Source organism: Ambystoma mexicanum, chromosome 3p (genome assembly GCF_040938575.1).
Source record: "Ambystoma mexicanum isolate Mex_15411 chromosome 3p, UKY_AmexF1_1, whole genome shotgun sequence".
Classification (NCBI taxonomy): domain Eukaryota; kingdom Metazoa; phylum Chordata; class Amphibia; order Caudata; family Ambystomatidae; genus Ambystoma; species Ambystoma mexicanum.
In genome coordinates, this window is record NC_090925.1 from 37,356,757 (window position 1) to 37,383,122 (window position 26,366).

A 26,366-nucleotide genomic window follows, 5' to 3' on the forward strand; every position below is an offset into this window, starting at 1 on the left:
GTGTTGTTTGAATCACAGGATTTGGATGCCATCTTTTAAGCATTTCATGTCATGTTTAGATGGGAGTCGAGTATAAACTTCCCCAATCTAGATAATATTGCACAATCTACATCATACATTATGTTTAATGTTATTCATCTTGCTTTACATTTTCTAGCATAACATTTAAAAGTAATAAACTCATGTATGTTTGATATCTGTTTTGTTTAATAAATTTAAGTTTCTTGCAGGAATACTAATTCTGCAAAGGCAAGTCACTTGATGTTAATTACTGAAATTAGCTGTTCCTGAATTTCCATATGGATTTAATTTATCATATTATGCACAATTGCAATTCGGAATTTGCATATACAGTTGACATATTGTATTGTGCAATTTCTGCTTCATTTGCATTCCTACTTGGGATGTCTACTATATACCAGCATATGGCAAATGGGTGTTTTCTTAGTCTGTTTTCTAAGTAGTACCTTCATTAGTTTAATCGGCTAGTTCTGAGTCATACCATTAAATCAGATAAGTGTATCATGTTCTCAATATTGATTACCTCAGTATGTTAAACTATGAACAGCATTGCATATCATATGATATTGATAATCTAGCATGCTACAGGTCTGACTAATTCTATTCACTGTTTCCTCTTGTGCAACCTGAATTCATCCAAGTTTTTCTGTATAAGAATTATACCATCTCGTTATCCGAGTTAAGACCTGTAACAGTTGTGCTTATTCTGCATATCACTCTTGGCTCAGCTTGTCTGAGTGCTCTCCCTTAGTTACTACCTCTTCTTTCAAGAACAATTTTTTGAAGGCCAATAAACCTAATTTCTGATTTGGTTTCCATTTGGTGCATTGCTTGCCAATGCTGTGCAATGGGGAACCTCGGATCTTGACTTCCAACTTTTGCCAAGTGTTCTCTAATAAGTTCTCTTATAGTTCTTCCTATATACACTTTTGACATTTATATATGATGCCATAAATCACGTAAATCCTGCAATTTATTCCTTGCTTGATTTCCATTTATTTTCCATTCTTATCACAAAATGTGTTAGTCTTTTCATGTGCAAAACGGCACATGGTACACATACCACATTTTATAAATCCAATATTTTCTGATTGTAACCACGCACTGTCCATTGGTCGTTGCATGTTGTGTAACAGTGAAGGACTTAATTTGTTCCTAAGAGTGTCTGCCCTTCTGAATATAATCTTTGGTTTGTCATCCACGCAGTCTCTGATATTATCATCTAGCTTAAGAAGATACCAGTGTTCTCCTAAAATCTTGGTGATAGCATGGTGATTACTACTATATTTAGTTACAAATCCAACTTTTTGTTGTTGTTCTGGAGGAGTGTTCTTCCTGGTTGATTCTAGTGTTTGATCTTGACTCAGTTCATTACTTATTATACAAGCTTGTTTGACACAATTTTTTGTGTATCCTCTTTGATCAAATCTGGATTTTAATAATGTACATTGTTTCTCAAAAGTCTCATGTTTTGGCAATTCCGTCTTGCTCTGGTGTACTCGCCTTTCGGTATGTTCAATATAGTAGGTCTGTAGTGGCAACTGCTTGCATGAAATGTTGAATTGACCTCAGTGTCTTTTCTGTAGGTCCATGTCACAAGTTTAGAGTCATCCACATGTATTGTTAAATCTAAGAAGTTTATTGAACTGTTGTCACATGTACCTGTAAATTGTGTATCGAAATCGTTGTGATTGATTCTGTTTGTAAACTCATGAAATTGCTCTGCTGTCCCTTTCCAGATTACTAGGACATCATCGATATAGCGTGTCCATAGTATCATCCTGTCATTGTATGCTTCATCTTTGTACACAACTTTGTCCTCAAAAAGTCCTATGAAAAGGTTGGCCAGGGCGTGGGCATATTTTGTGCCCATGCCACTCCTTGTGTTTGCTGGTAAAAAAAAGTCATTGAATGTGAAGATGTTAAAGTCCAATGTTGTTTGTAACATTTCTTTTATTATTTGTATCTGCTGATAGAATGATGCAGATTCGTCTTTGAAGGAGTAGTCAATAGTGGTTTTTGCCAAATGGTGTTGTATGGATGTATATAGGGCCTTGCCATCTAGCTTAGCCAATATATATTCCTTCTGCCATTCAACCGTCTTCAATTTTCGAATCACACTTATGGTGTCTTTCAGATATGATTTTAACTTGGTAGCTTTGGGTCTTAAAATGTTGTCTAAATACTCTGAGATGTTCTCAGTAGCCCATCCTATGCCACTTAGGATGGGGAGACCTTCCGGAATTGTGTAAAACTTTTTATGTAATTTATGGAGAAAATACATGGTGGGTGTTATTGGTTCCTTTATTGGCAGATATTTTTTCTCTTAATCTGAGATGAGTCCTTGTCTATTCCATTTCAAAATATATTCATGCAACTGTTGAATGATTTCCTTTCTGGGGTTGGTAGTCAAAATTTCGTAACATCCTGGTGTTCGTAGATATTTGTTAGCCATTTCAAGAAAATCAGTCCTCTCCATTATAACAATATTGCCGCCCTTGTCGGCTTCTTTGATTGCCACCGTTGTGTCTGAGGCTAAGTTTTGTAGGGCCTTGAATTAAATGTAAGTCAGATTGTGTCTCTGGTTTTTTGATTGCTCGCTTGATTCCTTTTCTGATGTGGTGTAGAAGTCCTCCGTTACAGCCTTGTAGAAGGTGTCAATAATATTGTCAGGTGGTAGTTGTGTTACAAATTTCGATTTCAGTTCTTTAGCAGGTAGTGTGTCAGGTTTAATAGCAAACTCTTGTAGTATATTTCTCATATAAAAGGTCTCTGGTTCCCCTAATGATCTTACAAGATACGTGTCTTCAATTTCTACAATGGTTAAGTCACTTCTCTCTATGTGTGCTGGCCTTGTATAGTCTGCGGGTGGTTTAGTTGCAAAACATTTTTTTTTTATTTTAATTTGCAAACAAATCTGAAAAGGTCTATGTGTATGTCCACATTGTTAAATCTCGATGTCGGAGCAGATGAAAGTCCCTTATTAAGGACCCTCCTTTCATCTTCTGTGATTGTTCTATTTGATAAATTCAAAACAAGGATGTTTATTTGTTGCTCCTGTTTACTTCTTTCATGCTTGCCCTTGTGTACCTTTTGTTGAAGTTCTCTAGCGCTTCTGTGTTTCATGAACCTTGAATCCCTCGCCCCTTCCTCTCCTCCTTGAGTAGGTTGGGTTGGTCCCGTAGTCATTGGTAGCTGAAAACGGACCTGCTTCTGTGGGAAGTTCCTTTTTCCTTTTGTATATCTCTTAATTTTGTTTATGAAGCCTTGGCTATTCTTCTCCAGTCCTTTATAATGTATGTTGGCCCCTTCTGCTAAAGTGTTCTCGGTTTCCGAGTCGTCTTCTGAGCTAGCCGAGGAGGTGTTAGGCATGCTATTTCTGGAAGAGGGTTTTTGGTGTTGATTGTATTTTTCTTGAAATGTGTAACGTCTCTGTAATCTTGTTCATCTCTGTAGCATTTTCTCAATTTTCTTAGTTTCACTTCATCCTGGTAATTCTTTAAGATTTCATGCATCTTCTTATAGTTTCTTTCTTTCGTTGCTTCTAGAGATTTAATTTCCATAATATATGTTTTGATACACTCTATTTCTTCCATAGATCGCTTGTGCTACCTTGTAGCATGTTCTATTAAGAGTTCCAACATCATTTTAGAGCTACTATTACGTTTTCTTTCCCCACAGATCTGCTAGGTCTTTGTCATTATTAAAATTCTGAAAAATAAGAATTCTTAGACCCCTTGATATGAGTTCATTCTTGACGCAATTTTCGAGTGAGACTATTTCCCAGTACTTGTCTATTTCTTTTTTAGAAATATTTTCCAGTTTCATGAATTTAAATCTGAGATATTCTTTCTTGGTGTTCGAAATTGTGAATGCATGGGTCATGCTGCCTCGTCCCGTAAAAAGGTTAGCGGTTTCTTTTTTTCTGTTATGTAGGTATTCAGCCATATTAGATTCGATTCTTAGTCCACTGGGTCGGCTGTTTGCCAGTCCTTAAAATAGTATGAAGTTAGAACTTTGGATAAGGGCTGGTCAGTTTGGTGACACCTTTCTACTTGTGACTACTTGAGTTATGAGATCAGTTTGCTTGAGCTTACTCCATAGATTTCGCTCTGCTGTCACGTTTATTAAGTGGGGTGGTCAAAATCCACAAAATCACCAGGAATATATAGCAACAAAAACACTCATATAGATCTGTGCCTTTCCTTCATTTCCTTCTGCTAGATTGCTCATTGACTTCCTTTTCGCTGGATATTTCTGTTCTTGTCTTCTCATGTGTCTTATGTAATCCCTTTGTACAGAGCTTGCCTGTTGGTTTCTGTGAGTTTAAAACATCAACATTTATTGTAGAAAAAATCATAATGTGCCCTTTGTGATGACACGTGGTTCGGCGTTCGCCGCCTTTTTCAAATCAAGGCATATGGTATTTATAATTTCGACGAAAGAAAACTCTACATAAATGCATTGCATCAATCAAATCAAAGTGAATAACCATATTCAATGGTGTGTCAGTTAGGCATCATAATATACATTTGTGTGACAGAAAGTCAAGTGTTGGTATAGAGGAGGATTGTTAGGAGGTTAGAGAGAAGAGACCAGAGACAAACATTTATGAACATCACATTTATTTTTACATATATAAACCATATATTACAGGCACTGTGATGTGAATGGATGTATTCTAAATTGATAGCACCATAATGACGTTTGCCCATATTTAGATCATAGTTATATTATTAAATTGAAGGCGTTTCACTTCCCTTGATTATAAAGCGCAAATTAGGTATTCATTGTTTGTTTGTTCGTTTGTTTATTTATTTGATAATGCGCTCCCAACCCTTAGGTAACTGGGCGCAGCATAGATAACTATACTTTAAACTTAGTCACAAGATACAGAGATGATTACAACAATGATTGCAAACTAGTCTCCACGCGCAGGTTACAAAGGTGCAGAGGTGCTAGGGTCACAGTGGTTACATTAGAAAGAAAGGTAGGTACAGTGAAGGCATGTATATATGATATTAGTGGTTGGCAGTAAGACAGAGGTAAGTATTAGGTGGTAAGATGTTAGTGGCCATTTGTACATAGCCAGTTTATCATTTTTCTTCTGAAATTACCATAGGGTTGTTCAGTTCTCAAGGCTAAAGGAAGGGCATTCCAGGATGTGGCAGCTTTGAGTGGGAAACTGGAGCCGCCCGCTTTGGTACGTTTGAATCTCGGAATCTCAAGGAGGTGGGCATTGGCAGTTCTCGTTGGGCATGTGGAAGTCGTCTTGTTTATTCTTTCCGTAAGGAATGGGGGAGCTATATTATTCAGGCATTTGGAAGTGAGTGAGGTAGTTTAAAGAAGATCTTGTCATTTATTTTTAACCAATAGGCATTTCTTCTGAACTCAGAAATGTGTTCTCTGTTGGGCATATTAAGGGCTGCCCTAAGGGCTTTCTTTTGGAGTTTTTGAATTTTATCAAGAATGTATTTGTTGGCGCCTAAATATAAGGCGTTGCAATAGTCCAGTTTGGACATTATTAAGGCGTTAGCCAGTGTGATGCAGCTAGTTTCGGAAAGGAATGGACGACAGGCTCTAATAAGTTTACACGTATAGGCCGTCGAGGATGCTAGGGAGTTGACCTGTTTCTTGATTTGTAAGGTAGAGTCCAGGTAAAAACATAGTGTTTTTACTACAGGCATCACCTTGATTGTATTGCCGTCAATATTAAAAGAGTCATAACTGGGGCTGAGTTTGGTTGAGTTAGACTCTGTGCCCAGGATCAGGATCTCTGTTTTCTAGTCATTCAGGCAGAGGCCATGGGATGCCATCCAAGTCTGAATGAGGAGGTACATTTTATTTACCAAGGCCGAGTCCTCAACAAAGTTGCCTGAAAGGGGAATAAGGATCTGGGTGTCATCTTCATAGTTTGTGTAGGTGACACCCAGTCTGTCAAACTCAAAGAGGGGCTTGGTAAAGATCTTATAAATAGTGGGTGAGACACAGGAGCCCTGAGGCACACCACATGAGATTTGGATGGGGTCTGCAGAGGCTGAGGGGGAGAAAACCCTCATGGTGCGGTTAGGTAAGAAGGATTGGACCAAGGTTATAGCATCACTTGAGAAATGGGCAGCCAATTCCAGGTGTTTGCATTATACTGCGTGATCCACCAGGTCGAAGGCCGCCGATATGTCAAGGAAGAGTATCATAGCTGTTTTCCCATTGTCATCCAGCTCATCAATTTGGGTTTTAAGGTCTATTAATGCCATTTCTGTGCCGTGTTGGGGCCGAAAACCAGACTGGCGCGAACCTAGAAGTTGGTTGGCTTCAAGGTAATCCTGGATTTCAAGGTAAGCTACTCTATCAATTATTTTGAGGAGGAAGGGGACTGTGGTGATGGGTCTGTAATTAGTCGGGATGTCAGGGTCTAGAGTTTGCTTTTTTAACAGTGGGAGAACCCATGATTCTTTAAGGTTATTAGGCACCGTGTTGGTTTTGAAGGAAGCGTTAATAGGTTTTGAGATGAATGGTGCTAAGGCTCTGGCAGCATCCTTTATGATTTGCGCTGGGCGTTATCGATGGCTTTAAGGATAGTATTATTTTCTCGGTCTCTAAGATGGAGAAACTAAAGGGAGAGATACATCTATCAGTCAGGAGCAGTAGGGATTTTTTATTGGCTATTTTCAGTTGGAGGGATGCAATTTTATTTGACAGGGCGTTTTGGATGTCCGTGCACCATTGCTTGTCTTTAGGGACATTATCTGTGGGGGGGATGGATGCTTCCATTTCACGGAGGATAGTGAATAATTCCTTAGTATTGGATTGAGCCTTAGATATTCTGTCGTTGAACATATTTATTTTTGTTAGGCTTATTTTTTTGTTATATGTGTTAGCAAAATTAGTTAGTTTAGCTTTATTCTCATCCATAGGAGAGTGGCGCCACGTAGCTTGTAGTTTTCATTTTTGGAGTCTTAGTTCTTTAAGGTGTGGTGTAAACCAATCATTGAGGTGAGATTTCTGCTTACTTTTGTGAAGTTTAATGGGTGCAATGGTGTCAAGGGCATTAGTAATGGAGTTATTGAATACCTCCACCAGGAGGTTCGAGTCTGCATTACTGGCGAGGGCATTGATAGATGGGAGTATGTGAGGTAGAAGTTTTTCTGCTGTAATATCCTTCTTACTTCTGGTAGGGTGTGGGCGTGCCATGGCAATGGCTTTAGGACAGTGTGGTTTGTGTGTGGAGGAAAAACTGATTAGGTGGTGCTCAGTCCAGGACTGCAGGGCAATGTTGGTAATGGAGATATTACAATTCAACTCGGCTACCCAGTCGAGTGTTCTACCTTTGATGTGGGTCGGGGCAAGAACTTTTTGTGTGAGACCATGATCCGCCAATATGGCTGCTATGAATCCCAAATTGAAATCTCCAAGCAGTAGGATCTGTGAGGAATCTTTTGTATTATTGGCCAGGAGGCTGGATAAGTTCTCCTCGAAGGTTCCCAATGGGCTTTGGGGTTTGTAAACCAGATGAATGGTTAATGTCCGATTACTGGATATGGGTAGTTTGGCTGTAAGCACCTCGCATGAGTTGTATGCAGGTGGCGTGGCAAGTCTGATGGCAAGGTTAGTTTTGGAGATGATAGCCAGGCCGCCTCCTCTAGCACTGGGTCTGTCTATTCTGATTATATGGTAGCTGTCTGGGATGGCTAGCATGAGGGCAGGGCCTGCTGCATCATGGAGCCAAGATTCAGCTATTGCTAGAAAGTCCAAGTTCCCATTAGATAGGGTGTCTGAAATTTCAGTGGCATGTGCCAGGAGGGATCTGGCATTGAGGAGAGCTCCTAAAATAGTTGAGGTGGTGCTACTAGGTTTAGGAGGGAGGGGTGTTTAGTTTTAGATCGGTTACTTTTAGTATGAGATGAGGTAGATGGTGCAGTCCTATGGTTGGGTATTCTATGCCCAGTCTCCTGGCCAGGCCTAGAGATAGGTTCCTGAACTTGAGGGATGGCGTTAGGTATAAGGTGGTTATTGTACTTGAGGTTACAATTAGTTTTAGGCTCATGGAGACGGGAAAGTCTTGATCTGAGTCTGCTGTTTCTCTGCTGAGTTGGGCAGGGTACGAACTTGATGCTGGCCATAATAGTGTAGAGGCAGAGTAATGATAGAAGTATCTGATTCAACTGGGTCTTGCTGATGTTCATGGCTATATGCGAGACAGGCTAGTTTGGCATGCGCGAGCAGTTCATAATAGGGCAAATCCAATGGGTAGTGCAGTACACAATAATTAGGCTGGGTTGAGTATGCAGACTATACACAATTGGTCAAATCTCTGAGTAATGCAATGGACAATAATTAGTCTGGATTGAGTTTGCAGGTTGTACACAATTGGACAAATCTCTGAGTAATGCAATGCACAATAATTAGTACAATGGGTCATGCCGTACACAGTAATTAGGCTAGATTGAATGTGCAGGGTAGGTTGGAAGTTAGAACCACTGGGAGTGCGCAATTTCGGCTAGACTGATATACGTGGTTGTCCACCATATGAGGCCATTGTGCCCGCAAACACAGTGAGACAATGAGCAGCACACTTAGCAGCAGTAGTCCAATTGGGCTTGGAAAGACATGTAATTAGTACCACTCAATGTATCATTTTACGGCTAATTGAAGGTAGGGGCGGAGATAGACATTTCACTGTACTTAGCTGGGACAACTAGCATTATACCTGACATAGGTGCAGTTAACAGAATGCCAGTAGAATCATGTTTAGCACTTATAAAACAAGGTGTTGGTGACTGGGTGCACATACATATGGGATCAGTGTGACAGTTGCCAGGATTGAAGATTGAAGTTCAACAAATTAAGAGTGCTATGGGTTCGGTAGACAGGGCTTGCTATCAAGTGCACTTATTGTGATGAAGCGTCAATGTACTGGTATAAGGGTGCCGTCATCATGATCCAGCGGTTGTTACCATCAGATGAAATGTGGGAGTAAGAGGAGGCAAGGCAGCGTACCCTCGCCTTTCCGCTGGTTCTGCATGGTCAGCACAGTCAGCAGTGTACCTTAATCCATGCCTTGCTACGGGTTGTCGCTCGCCTGCTGTAGGGTAGCTGAAGATTTCTTTTAAATGCACAGGAGTGCATACAGGCAGTAGTATGTATATCTGCCTGGTAAAAATATCTGCCACTTGACGTCATCAGGGAGGAAATGAATGGAGCCGGGTTATAGTAGCGGGCCTCGTGCTCTACGCTTACCTAGCCATCTCCATCATTGAAACATGGGGGCTGCTCCAGCAGCCTTCCAGGTGGCATGAGAGCTCCTGCTCTGTCGGCTGCAGCTGGGTGAAGAGGCACAGCACAGGCAGCAGTGTGCCTTAATCCGTGCCTTGCTACGGGCCGGCGCTCGCCTGCCGGTGAACGTGATTGGATGTAAGGAGGATTCGAAGCTGCCAATCAGAGCATCGGGGAAAGCAGCTGATCATGGGAGGAGGGTGGGGGAGGATATAGATAATTTAATAAGTCTCTACGTAGTTGCAAATCCTTAGTAATTATTTATGCAATTCTGCGCTAACAATGGGTAATCCCCATAATTGATATAGAAGTGCTTTCATTACCATTTGTTTTCCAATATTAATGTAGTACGGCATAAATGTATCGGGTTAGATCCCTGTGAACAATTAATAGAATGGCATTAGTGAATAACACTTAGTTCGCGATTATACTGGATGAGTGTAGTATGTGCTTGTCTACCATGAAAGCCTATGCGCGTTGCTGCGGCTATGCTGATTGCCAGAATAGTTCAGTTTCAAAGATCCTAGTATCATTGTATTACTATTCTCCTAATTGTTGATATAAAAGAAAAGGACTTATTTCTGGCATTAATGCTGGCTATTCCTTCTGAATCCGAAAATGTGAGACTGTCTCTTACCGTAACTCTGTATACTGAGTTCCCCGAGTTGGCTGTTGTTAGGAGGCAGGTTGCCGTAGCCATTAGGTATATGTTGTTTTAGGTTACTATGGTGACGATATGGCATGTGTCCCTTTTCCCTTTCACTGCTAATGTTCACTGCTGTTTGAATCACAGGATTTGGACGCCATCTTTTGGGCATTCCATGTCATATTTAGCTGGGAGTCGAATATATACTTCCCCAATCTAGAGAAGATCGCGCAATCTACATCATACATATGTATAATGTTATTCATCTTTCTTTACGTTTTCTTACATAACATTTAAAAGTAACAAGCCCCTGTATGTATGATATCAGTATTGTTTAATAAATGTGAGTTTCTTGCAGGAATACAAATTCTGCAAAGGCAAATTGCTTGATGTTAATTACTGAAGTTAGCTGTTCCTAAATTTCCATATGAATTTAACTTATCATGTTATGCAGAATTGTAATTTAGAATTTGCATATACAGTTGGCATACCACATTGTGCTATTTCTGGTTTATTTAGGCCTCACAGAAAATGGAAGGCGAGACCAGCCGAAGCTCCCTGTTCATCACTCTGAACCTGTCGCTCCATGTTCCCTGCATCTTGGACAATAGGAAAGGCACTGGTGTTGGTGTCTGCGTTCCTCCAACCAGCTAAACTATTACACTGCATCTTACCAGCTTGACACTGTCTCGTGTCCTAGCGAAGCATGTCACCTGCATGGCCCCAGGCATCTGCTCAATGCCAGAACCCAAACCGAATCTGTGTGGAGTCACTCGCCAACTCTAACCGGGGGTTACAACCATGGCTCAGCCCAGCTAGCCCGAAAACTGATGCCTCATTGACTGCACATCTATGCACCCTCAATCACCCCTTTGACGACCATCGCCACAACTCAAACTGCTGCAGTTTCACTTGCCGACCCCTCCAAGTGACTAAAGCTGTGCCAGCTATAAAGCATTCTTGGACTGCCCCAACCTGCATCACTTGAATCTGTGAGGAATTGACATCTGGTAAGGGTACAAAGTCCTATTCTTTTGGATTTGTATTAATATATAAGATTATGTGGGTGTTTACTTCTCTAAAGGGGTAATCTGCTAACCAGGTCATCTTTATCACAAATTCATGCCTAGAGCATAGGGTACTTGTGCACTTCTCCATCATGCTGTGGAAGGGAATGTGTATTAGGGTCAGATGGGCCAATACTGCTACATGGCAGGACAGAAACCCTGAGGACCCAGATTCCCTTTGAGGGCTGGTAACCCTCTTCCCCAGAGACAGCCACACAGCAGGCAGATTTCCTGGGCTCAGGTACTAAATCACTGCATGACATTTCAAAAATATTTGGGATTGGGGCTATGCCAGACTTGGATTTAGTTGGTAAATCTCAGCAAAATCCAGACCACAATGAGGAACAGAATCATCCCTGGTGGCCATGTGGGGTGATCTCAAAAAGAACCTCACACACAGAAGGTTTTGCCACCCTTATCCTTCTCAACCTCTCTTTAGCTTTCAACACGATTGAACACTGCACGCTCATGGAAAGACTCGCCATCAGGGCTATAGCATTGAAGTGTATACCCTCCATCCTCACCAACAAATAAATTACATACATGCCTCCCTTCGCCTCTACCATATGCCGTGTCACCAACGGAGTTCTACAGTGCACCTCTCTATCACCCTTGCTCATTAACCTCTACCTGTGCCCCTTCCCTGCTCTTATCAGTTCACACATACATCACACGCATCTTGCTACATTTACACAGATGACACCCAAATCATCTTCACCTCCAACTCCATGACCCCCTAAATTGCTGCATGCTTCACAGAAATCGACCACTGGATGATGGCTAACCACCTCCTTCTCAAGCCGGGAAAAACTTAAATCATGATCTGTGGGAAGACTGCCCTCTTCCCCCAATCCACCCCATGGCCAAACTCCCTAGTCCGCCCTCCCCACACCTCCGACACAGTAACGAACCTTCTATGCACCATGGACAGTATCACACCAGATCAACTCTGTGTCAAAATCATTCTATCTATACCTGTGCATTCTCCCTATTCATCTACCCTCACAGAGTTGCCACAATCACAACCATTGTCCTCTTTTGTCTAGACTATGTCAACTCCCTTTATCTGGGCGTCCATGCTTGCCAACTCAGAAAACTCCAACAAGTCCAAAACACTGCAGCCAGGCTCCTCCTGGGTTTAGGCCCAAGAGAGCACATTACACCTTCCCTCCATGTCCTGCACTGACTCCCTGTTAGGCGACGATCCATCTTCAAGGCTATGTGCATCACCCAGTGCGCTCTGCACAACACAATGCCTGAAAGCTTATAACACATGCTCACCTCCTACAGACAAAACAGAATCCTGAGGTCAGGCACAACTCTCCTCCTGGTCCACCCTTTTGCACAATTTTCCAGAATAGAGGGATTCTCCTTCTCCGTCCAAGCTCCGACAATATGGAACTCATCCCTCTTAGCATCCGATGCATAGAAGATCACCTTGCCTTCCGGAAAGGCAATCAAGACCTGGCTATTCCCACCTGCAGCTTGACTGACCTAATCCACCTTTGGGTTAACCTTGCGCCTCATTCAGGTAGGCACTGGTGAGTCACATGAGGAGTCTCCAAGATAGGGCCAAACAGCAGGGACCACACTTGATCAACGAAACAAGTAATCAGCCATGACTCATGGGTACGTATAGCACTCCCGCTCGATGGAAGATAGCAATATCCCTCCCAAGGCAGGGTCACCCACCTGCATTCATCCGCATTCACCCACTACTTGATATCATAATGCACATCACCTCTGCCACCAGAATGCAGCTAAGTCCAATGGTGGAACTTTGGTCTAGCTGGACACATACCAGTCTACTTGACTCACATACTATCCCAACAGTTTCCACAGCACCCAACCACAAGCAGTACCACTTGGGGACTTAGCCACCCCTCCTACCTTCGTTATGGCTAGAATGCAAGCACACATTTTCTAAACTCCTCTGACCAATCTCCCATACCATGGACTTCTATCCCCCAAGGGCGTTCATCCAATGGCACTTTGAGGCCATACTAATTGCAATAGGCACTTCACAAATGTCATACTACATTACATTACTTGTGCCCATAAAAGAAGGCGTCTCACTGAAATAAGCAGATATGATCAATAACTGTACAGTTCCTTTCTGTATTTTCTCTCCCCTTCTGCACCCACAGGCTTCTGTCTGGGGCTCTGAAAGTGCCCCCCACCCCAGCTACCTCCAATGCATGCCAGACACAGGCTCTCATCAATTGAGATTCATCTGGAAAATTGAGCTGAGTTCCTCCTGAGAACCCACTGACACCTTTATACACCAGTAGGTCCTACTGCCTATACGCTGTTGTGCTGCAACCATCTTTGCCTGCCACCATTCTGCCCAGCCAGCTTCACTCCTTTTTTTCTAATGCTGTCACACTTGTACCTCTCTCTACCAGAAATACCCTTTGCTTACAACTTTCACCTTTCACAACCTGCCTTGCACCACTTAAATATTCTTTGCCTTATTTGGATCCTGTGTACCTTACTATGCCTCTGTCACTGCTTTTACCCCTCTGTCCACACTTTACCCTGCCTCCTTCACTATCTATTCCCATCTGCCTGCACCTTACACTGCCTCCTTCACTGCCTATTCTGGTCTGTCTACACCTTACCATACCTCCTTCACTACCTAGTGCCATATGTCTGCACCTTTCACTGGCTCGTTCAATGCCAATCCTTCCCATCCCCCAGTCAGGCTTTCTCTCAAGCCCCTAGTCATGCTTCACATTTGCAGTGACACAGTTCCTTTAGTTAGCTTTCTTTTCGCCCTTGAATAATTACAAGTCTTAATGTAGCACAATATTCATATTCGGTCCCCCTCATCCGTGCTCGGACCATAAAACCCTCGCTTCCAGCATCAGATCCCTTCTGCTTTCATCCTTGGTTTTGGGTTCGGTTTGTTTAATTTCTATTTTGTCTTGTGCCATCCCTTCTTTAATATTATACGACCCTCCTGATGTATCTATTACTTGTGGTTGAGGTCGGTGGATTGGTTTATGATCCTTGCATTCATCCCACCGATGGACTGAGTGGAATTGTTTAGCTGCACCGGAGTGGTTTTGTGAAGTCTCAATGGCCATGTCTAAGGTAGGTCGATTTAACTGTGGAACGGCTTCCTGCAAAAAAGGGTGGAAGGAATTAGTGAATTTTTCTAAGGTTAACATCTCTGTCAATTCTTCTAGGCTTTTGTTGTTAATCCACAGGGCTACTGTGTTTTTGACACATTCACCCATTTCTGTTGTGGTTTCTCCTGGGTTTAATCTAATGGCCCTCAATTTCTGCCTATATAAATTGCAGGTTTGTCCCACCATTTTTAACAGCACCTGCTTGATGGATAGAAATGTGGCACTTTGGCCAAGATTAACAGTTGATAGGAGGTTTGCAGTTATCCTTTCAACAAATGGCCCAAGTACATCTGTTGAGGGTCTCTTCCGATCCCAGTGGTTCAGCTAGGTGCTCAAAGTTCATGAAAAAGTTCTGTAAATCTTCACCTTCAAGATAGAGTTGGAGTACCCCTTTTAGCAATAAGGGTCTGGCCTGAAATTTGATAAGTTTAGCCACATTTGTTTTTGGAGTCTATCTTCGGCCTGCATATGATGGGCCACTAACTGGGTGATGGCATTGGCTAGGTTGACCATTTCTTACGGGGATGTAAGGGTTCCTTCAGTGCATGGTTCGGAATTAGAATAGAAACAAGTCTCGACTCCATCGGATAAGGTTTAAAAGTCTTCTGATTCTGCCGAAGGAAGGGATTTTGGTTGGTTAATCTCTACCCCTGAAGGCCCTGCGATGGACGACAATTGGGTGCCAAAAAAAAAGCTTTGAAACGGGAGGCGGGAGTTCAGAGTACTAGGTCTAATAAAGGTAAAGACGGGTCAAACTTTCAGTAGTATTCAATCCCACTCTTGTATATTATAACGAGAAAGAGGATGTGTGTCTAATAATACCTTAAATAGTCTTAAAGAACAGATCCTGTTGACCAGTTGGGATCTGAAATTGGAAGAACAATGCCTCTTTTAGTGTGGATACACAGTCTGAGTCCAGGAGTTCAACTATTGTTTTTTCCCGTTCTGGTGGTATGACAATTATCAACATGGGTTAAATTTGTGTCAGTTGAATCAAATCCCACTCTTGATACCATATGTAAGGAAGGAATGGTATCAAAGAAAGACGGACACAAATGATCACAGTTCAAGAGTGTTTATTAAACTGTAAAAATGGGTGAGATAAACGCCTAACCTAAATCTAAGATGGCAGCAAGCTACGATCATCAAATAATAATAATACTGTCCAATCGGAGACTAGTCGAATAAAAAGAGCCTACACTAAAAAATAGCTATTGCCATTCTAACCGCTCTGCTACGAAATAACGTGGCATAATGTTCACTAGAAAGGAATGAAGGGTTCACAAAATGATAAGTCAGGATGTTATGGTCGGGGTCTCCCTTCACCATGTTTTTAGCACGGGACAAAGCAGGACTCTTGAGCACGGCAAACTCCTGGGCTTTTCCAGCACGAGGTTATAGTTCATTTTCCTCAATATCAGGACCTTCTGTGTCGAAGTCTCTTTCATGCAAAGTCTCTTGCTTCAGAGAGTCTGATACACCAAAACAACAAAACAGAGTTCATTCTATAATCTTTACATGGGCGTGAATACCCGTCAAGCTTGGATCCCCCTCAGCAGGCTTCAATCCTCATCCTCCCTCAATCGTGTTCAAACCAACCACTCACTGTGGATATCCCTCAGTTGGGTTCACACTTGTCATCACAGTGTTCGAAGGTGCTTTATCAGCCCCCAGTCAGGCTTTCTCTTAAACCCCCAGTCAGGCTTTTTCTCAGATCCCACTCAGGGTTTCCCTTAGCCTCCAGTCAGACTTCACATGTTCCCCAGTAACACAGTTCATTTAGTTATCTTTCTTTTCCCCCTTCAATAATCGCAAGTCTTAATGTCTTTCTAAACAGTAGCACAGTGTTCAGATTAGGTCCCCCTCATCTGGGTTCAGAGCATGTATCCCTTGCTTCCGGGCTCAGATCCCTTTTGACACCAGAATGCAGTTCACTTTAGCTTTTCAATTCACAATGTGTCAAAGACTTTTGACTGTACAAGGGGTTTGACTTGACCCTTTTATGACTACTTTGACATCTAACTCCGGCCTCACCTAGGGCCTCTTGGTTTGCAGTTTTCTCAATTTCACATATCTTCTGTGTTCAGGAGCGGGGCATTTGTTAGAGTCTTTCGAATGAGTGCCCATGTGGTACCAGACCACTCTAACCCTGATGTCTCACTTTTTCACAAAAAGACCTTTGTCTATTATCTTTTTCCTTCACACAAATGTTGCCACTACAACCTTGAGCTTAACACAGCCCGGTCATCTATCAGTTTCCTCTGACTCACCAGATGTTCTCAACTCATTGGCTTTTCTAAAGCTGGAGTCAAGGGCGCTACCATGACGGCAGGTTCTTTTCACCACCCTGGCTATCAGTCTGGGGGCTGGCCCATGTACCGTTGACACCTGCCACACCAATCGCCCTGATGCGCTCTGATGCCTTCGGGATCCGGCGCATTATAAGAAGATAAATAATAATAATTGCCATCCACGATTCCCGGTCTTATGATTCTTTCATCAATGGCTTCACAGGTCTAGGTTGAAAAGGGCAAGGGCAATTCCTTCTTTGTCGTCCTTTCGATTTCCACTGCTGTTCTGGAATACCTGCTTTCTCGTGCATTCAACCTTGCTCAAAGTGTGCTCTTTTGCTCTGTCTTTTATACCTGTGGGGAAGGGAAAGGGCTGTCAGGTGTGTGTAGTTGTTGGCAATTGCCTGACTCTACTTAACCCTTGTGTTGGGACATGTCAGGTAAATGGCTCTGGTCCGTTGTCTTTCGTGGGTTAAGAAAATGTTTGTGTAGTAAAAGGGGGGTATAGCTTTTAAATATCCTATGGGGTAGGATGGGGAAAAGGTGTCATAATGAAGGGGGTACCACGTCTCACCATTCGGTGTCCCACCTCCACTCCCTGAGGGCCCCTCATCCAGGTGATCCTCCCTCACTAGTCCACCCGCAGGGACTGGATCCAATAGCGACTATGTTGCACCAACTGCTGACAGTTATAAAAAAATAAAAACATTACAATTACTAGGCACTGTTTTACTTCTTAGACATGTTGGTAGAAATGCAGATAATACTTCAGAACAATGGCTGAATGCTTTCATTAGATTAAAAATGCAATGCTGTGTGAAGATCCCCCCACCTGGTCAACCTGTAAGAAAAGGTAAGTTATACTTTGCTGTTAAATCGTGGCCCAGTCCATATGTGTTCAGTAATTGTCTGCTTTTGTTCCTACAAATCCCACCACCCCAAGGTACCTGGGAAGCAATAGAAAAACAGGATCCAAGATCAATCTTGGAGCCTTGGTTGAACCCTGAGGATGGAAGACACTCTTCCTCGTCACAGTACCTTGGGCACCTTGGAAGGTGAAGTGGTGGAGTTTCTCTGCTTTACTCGATGATGCCCCTCGAGGATGGACTCACAGGGATTTCGGTTTCGGCCAGGCACAGGGTATCAAGCAGTATCAGAAAGGCAGCAGTGAAGGTCTGTCGCAGTGCTCTCCTTGGTCAGGTTGCTACAACGGCTGTGGATGTGCCCCAAAGATGAAACTCACTGTGGACCATGACAAGACTTGGATGATTTAGAAGATTTTATTTCATCAATGACCTTCAGTGGCGATGGGTATAGTGACAGAAGTAGGTGTCTGAGTTTGTTGGTTCTTGGTTTTCCACTGTTGGATTCTTCAGTGCTGCAACTGCAGCATACACAACAGGATGGCTTCTGACAGCTTGGACTTGACCACTTGACTGTACTGCGGATCTTCACAAAGTTTGGATCCTCGGGACTCGTTCTTTGGTGTTTGGGGGTAAGAAAACTACTGGCAGGTACACCTTTGCAGGAAGCAACTTTGGACCTCCTGTGGCATGGAAAAGTGGACAGATATCAGGGCTGCAATGCCACTTGAAGATTTATTTGGATGGTTGAAAGTTGGCAAGCTCTGGGTTTGGAGTAGCATTGTGCCATGGTACTCCCCGCTTCTGGGTGATAGACAACAGTCTGGCTTTCCAGCAATCACAAACACTCTGCCGGACCCTGGATGCCATTGGTGGACTTCTTGGGCTCAAGATGTCTGGACACTCTTCTTTTGGATCCTCAAAAATACCTCTGCAGGGTGGCAGGCACTCAGGACTGGCTCCCAGGACCCTTCGGGTGAAGAGCAGCAGTTGCACGATGTCCCCTCATAGCTATGGGAAGAAGTCACCGGCCCAGGTCCTCTCTTGATCAGTCCTTGAATCAGCAAAGCAGACTTTGAATTCGATGAAGAGTTGCATCTGCAGACTTCCTCCTCCAGCTGGATCCAGGAAACAAGCTTCTGAGATTTCATCTTCTTGCTTCGGTTTCAACTTTAAGCTGCCGATGCAAAGGTAGGTGAGGGGTCTCCTGTTATACAAAAAAATCCCCATTCACTCAGGCCAAGCTAGGCTCAGTCAGTCAATGAGACCCAGTGCATTCTAGCAGCTACCCTCATACTCGCAGGCATTGTTTGTTTGTTTGTTTGTTTAATTTATTTGTAGAGCGCTCCGGACCCGTGGGTAGAAGGGCGTTTAAGGATACGGTTACAGTCATGAAATATGCATTAACATTTACAGGGTACATCAAATTTACAAAGAAGGATTTACATAATATGACAATTTACGTATAATACAGGAGTGGTTGGAGATGAGGGTAAAAGCTACTCATTGTTCAGTAGCCAGCCAATAACCAGTTTCCTAAAGATCGGGAAGGACTCAGTGGTTTTAATTTTGAGTGGTAAGGTGTTCCAAAGTTGGGTGGCTAGCACAGTGAAGCTAGCGCCTCCTGCTCTTGTTAAGGCGAATCTGGGCACTAGTAGGCTTAAGGAGTTGGTTGATCTGGTGGTCTTGGATGAAGATTTTAAAGTAAATTTGTTGGAGAGGTACGGTGGGGCTAGATTATTTAAGGCCTTATAAGTGAGGCAGATAGTTTTGAGGTTGATTTTTTGCTGTATGGAGAGCCATTTGCACGCTTTCCTGGTTGTAGAGATGTGTTCACGCCTTGGGATGTTGAGTGCTGCGCGTAGAGCATTGTTCTGGAGAACCTGGAGTTTGTTAATTATGGATTGGTTGGCTCCTAGGTACAGGCTGTTGCAATAGTCTAGTTTGGATTGAATGAGTGCTCTGGCCAGAGTGAGGCAGCTGTCGGGGGAAAGGAAGGGTCTGCTAGCCCTGATTAGCTTACCTGTATATGCAGTGGCCGAGGCGGTTGAGTTGATTTGTTTGGCGAGGTTGGTGTTGGCGTCAAGGTGGAAACCTAAGGTTTTCACACTTTTAGAGATAGCGATGGTGTTACCGTCTATGATGATGTTCTTGTAACTGGGGCTGAGTTTAAACAGGTTATTAGGAGAACCGACCAGCAGAAGCTCTGTCTTCTCATCATTCAGGCAGAGGCCGTGGGTGGCCATCCATGCCTGAATGATGGAGAAGATTTCGTTAATCCGGGTGACGTCCACATTGTAGTTGCCTGAGATGGTGAGGAGAATCTCGGTGTCATCTGCATAGTTGGTGTAGGTGACACCCAGATGGTCCAATTTGTCAAATAGAGGCTTCGTAAATATATTATACAATGTGGGGGAGACACAGGAGCCTTGTGGGACTCCGCAGGTGATGGGGATCGGGTCAGCAGCGGCTATTGTGGAGAAGACTCGCATGGTTCTATTCGCTAGGAAGGATTGTATCCATGCGGAGGCAGAGGAGGAGAAGTGGGCTGCAGTGGAGAGGTGGTTGCATAGGATTTCATGGTCGACTAAATCGAAGGCCGCTGAGAGGTCTAGGAGCAGTAGGATTGCTGCATTGCCTTTGTCTTTGATTTCATCAATCTGGCTTTTGAGGTCAACCAGAGCGGTTTCAGTTCCATGTTGAGGTCTGAAGCCAGATTGACGTATACCCAGCAGTTGGTTAGATTCAAGGTACTCCTGAATCTGGATGTAGGCGACTCTGTCCAGGATTTTTAACAGAAACGGGACAGTGGTGATGGGTCTATAATTGGATGGTATGGCTGGGTCTAGGGATTGTTTTTTTAGGAGAGGGAGCACCCAAGATTGTTTTAGGTTGTTGGGGACAGAATTGTTGGCAAACGAAAGGTTGATTAGCTTATGTTAAAGGGGGAGAGGTCTCTGGCAGCATCTTTTATTATTTGGGCAGGGCAGCTGTCCCCTTTGCAATTAGAAGGTTTTAGGGAAGTGATAATTTTTTGGACTTCTAAGATGGTCACTTTCTTAAAGGTGAAGCCTATGTTGGCTTTGTTAGATGTAGGTGGGCTTAAGCTAGGGTTAGTGGTTTTGTTGCTGGGGAGTTGTTGACGTTTATTCACAATTTTGGTCTGGAGGCCTGTGATTTTGTTGTTGAGGGCATTCTGGATGCTGGTGCACCAGGGTTTATCTTTTGAGCAGTTGTCTGGAGGGGGTTTGGGGTTTTCTAGCTCCTTTAGAATTTTAAATAATTCTTTGGTGGAAGAGCCTGCCTGATCAATCCTGACGTTGCAGGCATCTTTTTTGGTGCAAATTATTTCATTTTTGTATAGCGCAGAGATTTTCTTGAGATTGGATTTGTTTTCAGGTCAAGGGTTAGTTTTCCATAGTGATTCTAGTTTGCTTTTCTTTTTCCTGAGTAGTTTGAGTTCGGGAGTGTACCACGAGTTCAGGTGGTTTATTGGTTTGCTTTTACGTAGTTTCAAAGGGGCAATGGTATCAATGGCGGTAGCCATGCAGTTGTTGAAGGTGTCAACTAGTAAGTTAAGGTCAGCGTTGTCCGGTAGGGCGTTAAGGGTAGGTAGGACCAGGGGTAATAGGGCTTCGGCAGTGATGTTACGCTTGTTTCTGGTTGGGCAGGCTGGTGCCAGGGGGTGATTCTTAGGCGTGGTCTGGATGGTGTGAATTTCAAGTGGGATAAGGTAATGATCTGTCCATGTGAGAGGTTGGGGGTCCTTACAGGTGGTGTTACAGTTAAGAGTTGCTACCCAGTCGAGAATTCTACCTTTCTGGTGAGTCGGTGAGAGACTGAGTTGAGCGAATCCATGCTCAGTTAGGGCCTTTGCTAAGGATGCGGCTGGTGCGTCCTTAGCGCCGTTGTAACCTAAATTGAAGTCGCCGAGGATGATAGTTTGTGCTAGTGGCTTGGAGTTTTCAGTGATGAGTGCTGTAATGTCTTCCTCGAAGGCCCCCGGGGACCTGGGGTTCTGTATATGAGGTATAGTGTAATCGTGTTTGCGGGGGAAGTTTGTAACTTGATTGTGAGTAACTCACAGGATTTGAGTGCTAGTGTGGAGACTAGTCTGCAGCCTAGTGGTGATTTGGAAATGAGAGCTACGCCTCCTCCTTTACCATTAGGTCTGTCAGCTCTAAGGATGGAGTAGTTGGCAGGAATGGCTAGCATTGAGGCCATTCTCCCAAAACCAGACGTTCACAACACAGGATGTGGATCAGGGGTAACTCCTAGTCTTTCAGAGGACCCACTGCATTCACCCACTGCATTCACCCAGTTTCAGGCAGGGCTGGATCAGGCAGGTCCACAAGCATTGTGACACACAACCAAAACCAGACACCCACAACAAAGACTCCTCTCTCAATTCAGGCATGTTCCACTCCTAGAGTGTACCCGCAACAAACAGTCCATGGGAAGGCGCCTATCAGTCTAGCAGGGGCAGCCCCAGCCCCATATATGGTCCTTCCACCCAACATTCACTCAGGCAAAGGGAACAGAGTATGGGTTTCTCAGGACTTTCAGAGGGGAAAGTGAAATGAAACCAAGAAGCCAACAGTGGCCATCTTGCCTTTGTTTAGGAGTCCATTCATTGATTTCTATGGCACAGCATGGGTGCCCCAAAAATGGAGGACACCCACAGTTACTGTCACATCAGCATGTAGCTGTTAATAGTGCATACCCAGCTCTGTGGTTAACACACAGGTGCCCACACAGGTACACATACCAATGGGTGCCATAAGGGTATCCCATGGGTCTTTGTCCACCAAGAGCAAAAATGAAGGGCTGCACTGCCAGGGATCCAAATGGGACTCTCCTGGGCAGAAAACATGCAGAAAACAAAACACAGACTGGGGGAGTAGTGGGACAAGGACGAGGAGGCCCTGTCCCTCCAAAGCGTTTCCAGCATCACAATATCCATAATTTATATTTATATTATATTTTATATCATACATTTCTCCACTTCGAACTGCAATCTAACAATATGTATTTTTATATTTTGAAATTGATTGCGTTTTGTTTGTGAAAGTATTTTAACTCTTGACTATGTATATTCGGATGTTCTTTTATGAAGATGTATTTACCATGTTGTGATTTTGTGTTCTTATTGATATGTATAAACTACCTGATTAAAGTGTTATATATATTTTTAAAAAACAGAGTTACACAACCAAGGCACTCATGCTGCAGCCTAGGGATGGTACACATGTCAATGATAGCAGCCAAGAAAAAGGTTTAAACATTAGTATAGATGCAGGAGACAGATCAGTCACCATATGAAAAAGGTACAAATTCACCAGCATAGCCACAGCACTCTGATTAGCAGCCTGAAAGAATGTAAAAGTGCTCAAGGGTACATAGAGGAAAGAGCTTAGAAGCATTGAGGAAAGTACACATTGCCCAGCATAGCCACAGCACTCTGATTAGCAGCCTGAAAGAATGTAAAAGTGCTCAAGGGTACATAGAGGAAAGAGCTTAGAAGCATTGAGGAAAGTACACATTCCCCAGCATAGCCACAGCAATCTGATTAGCAGCATCACAGAATGCACACCAGCTCATCTGCAGATATAGGGAAGAGATTTGAAGTATTGAGGAAAGTAAACATTCCCAGAAAAGACACAGAACTCAGGGTACAGCCTCACAGAATGTACAAGTGCTCCTCCGCAAATTGAGGGAAGAGATTCGAAGCATTGAGGAAAGTACACATTCCCCAGCAAAGCCTTAGAACTCTGGATGACAGCCTCACAGAATGCACAAGTTCTCATCTGCAGAAAGAGGAAAGAGATTTGAAGCATTGAGGAAAGTACACATTCACCAGCAAAGACACAGAACTCTGGCTAGCAGCCTGAAAAAATGTAAAAGTGCTCAAGGGTACATAGAGGAAAGAGCTTAGAAGCATTGAGGAAAGTACACATTGCCCAGCATAGCCACAGCACTCTGATTACCAGCCTGAAAGAATGTAAAAGTGCTCAAGGGTACATAAAGGAAAGAGCTTAGAAGCATTGAGGAAAGTACACATTCCCCAGCATAGCCACAGCAATTTGATTAGCAGCATCACAGAATGCACACCAGCTCATCTGAAGATATAGGGAAGAGATTTGAAGTATTGAGGAAAGTAAACATTCCCAGCAAAGACACAAAACTCAGGGTACAGCCTCACAGAATGTACAAGTGCTCATCCGCAGATAGAGGGAAGAGATTGGAAGCATTGAGGAAAGTACACATTCCCAGCAAAGACTTAGAACTCTGGTTGACAGCCTCACAGAATGCACACGTGCTCATCTGCAGATAGAGGGAAGAGATTTGAAGCATTGAGGAAAGTAGACATTCCCCAGAAAAGCCATATAAATCTGGTTAGCAGCCTCACTTAATGTACAAGTGCTCATCTGTTGATAGAGGGAAGAGATTTGAAGCATTGAGGAAAGTAAACATTCCCAGCAAAGACACAGAACTTAGGGTACAGCCTCACAGAATGTGCAAGTGCTCATCTGCAGATGGAGGGGAGAGATTTGAAGCAATGAGGAAAGTACACATTCCCCAGCAAAGCCACAGAACTCAGGGTACAGCCTCACAGAATGTACAAGTGTTCTTCCGCAGATAGAGGATAGAGATTGGAAGCATTGAGGAAAGTGCACATTCCCCAGCAAAGTCTTGGAACTCTAGTTAGCAGCCAGATAGAACGTACAAGTGCTCATCTGCAGATAGAGGGGAGATATTTGAAGCATTGAGGAAAGTAAACATTCCCAGCAAAGACACAGAACTCTAGTTATCAGCCTCACAGAATGTACAAGTTCTCAAGGGTACATAGAGGAAAGAGATTGGAAACATTGAGGAAAGTATACATTCCCGAGGAAAGCCATAGAACTCTGGTCAGCAGCCTCACAGAATGTACAAGTGCTCATTCACAGACAGAGGGAAGAGATTGGAAGCATTGAGCAAAGTACACATTTCCCAGCAAATCTTTAGAACTCTGGTTAGCAGCCTCACAGAATGCACACATTCTCATCCACCGATAGAGGGAAGAGATTGGAAACATTGAGGAAAGTACACATTGCCCAGCAAATCCAAAGAACTCAGGTTGGCCGCCTCACAGAATGTACAAGTTCTCAAGGGTACATAGAGGAAAGAGATTGGAAACATTGAGGAAAGTACACATTCCCGAGGAAAGTCATAGAACTCTGATTAGCAGTCTTACAGAATGTACAAGTTCTCAAGGGTACATAAAGGAAAAAGATTGGAAGCATTGAGGAAAGTACACATTCCCAAGGAATGCCATAGAACTCTGGTTAGCAGCCTCACAGAATGTACAAGTGCTCATCTGCAGATAGAGGGAAGACATTGAAAGCATTGAGGAAAAAACACATTCCCAGCAAAGCCATATAACTCAGGGTACAGCCCCACAGAATGTACAAGTGCTCATCTCCAGATAGAGGGAAGAGATTAGAAGCATTGAGGAAATTACACATTCTCCAGCAAAACCACAGACCCCAGGCTAGCAGCATCACAGAATGTACAAGTGCTCATCTGCAGATAGAGGGAATAGATTGGAAGCATTGACGAAAGTGCACATTCCCCAGCAAAGCCACAGAACTCTGGGTAGCAGCCTTACAGAATGTACAATTGCTCATCTGCAGATAGAGTTCGAAATTGGAAGCCTTGAGGAAAGTACACATTCCGCAGCAAAGCCACAGAACTCTGGGCATCAGCCTGAAAGAATGTAAAAGTGCTCAAGGGTAGATAGAGGAAAGAGCTTAGAAGCATTGAGGAAAGTACACATTCACCAGCATAGCCACAGCACTCTGATTAGCAGCCTGAAAGAATGCAAAAGTGCTCAAGGGTACATAGAGGAAAGAGCTTAGAAGCATTGAGGAAAGTACACATTCGCCAGCATAGCCACAGAACTCTGGTTAGCAGCATCACAGAATGCACACCTACTCATCTGCAGATAGAGGGAAGAGATTTGAAGTATTGAGGAAAGTAAACATTCCCAGCAAAGACACAGAACTCAGGGTACAGCCTCACAGAATGTACAAGTGTTCACCTGCAGATAGAGGGAAGAGATTCGAAGCATTGAGGAAAGTACACATTCTCAGCTAAGCCTTAGAACTCTGGTTGACTGCCTCACAGAATGCAAAAGTTCTCATCTGCAGATAGAGGAAAGTGATTTGAAGCATTGAGGAAAGTACACATTCCCCAGCAAAGCCACAGAACTCTGGCTAGCAGCCTCACAGACTGTTCAAGTGCTCATCTGCAGATAGAGGGAAGAGATTTGAAGTATTGAGTAAAGTAAACATTCCCAGCAAAGACACAAAACTCAGGGTACAGCCTCACAGAATGTACAAGTGCTCATCCGCAGATAGAGGGAAGAGATTGGAAGCATTGAGGAAAGTACACATTCCCCAGCAAAGCCTTAGAACTCTGGTTGACAGCCTCACAGAATGCACAAGTTCTCATCCGCAGATAGAGGAAAGAGATTTGAAGTATTGAGGAAAGTAAACATTCCCAGCAAAGACACAAAACTCAGGGTACAGCCTCACAGAATGTACAAGTGCTCATCCGCAGGTAGAGGGAAGAGATTGGAAGCATTGATGAAAGTACACATTCCCCAGCAAAGCCATATAAATCTGGTTAGCAGCCTCACAGAATGTACAATTGCTCATCTGCAGATAGAGGGACGAAATTGGAAGCCTTGAGGAAAGTACACATTCCCCAGCAAAGCCACAGAACTCTGGGTAGCTGCCTGAAAGAATGTAAAAGTGCTCAAGGGTACATAGAGGAAAGAGCTTAGAAGCATTGAGGAAAGTACACATTCCCCAGCATAGCCACAGAACTCTGGTTAGCAGCATCACAGAATGCACACCTGCTCATCTGCAGATAGAGGGAAGAGATTTGAAGTATTGAGGAAAGTAAACATTCCCAGCAAAGACACAGAACTCAGGGGACAGCCTCACAGAATGTACAAGTGCTCATCCGCAAATAGAGGGAAGAGATTTGTAGCATTGAGGAAAGTACACATTCTCAGCTAAGCC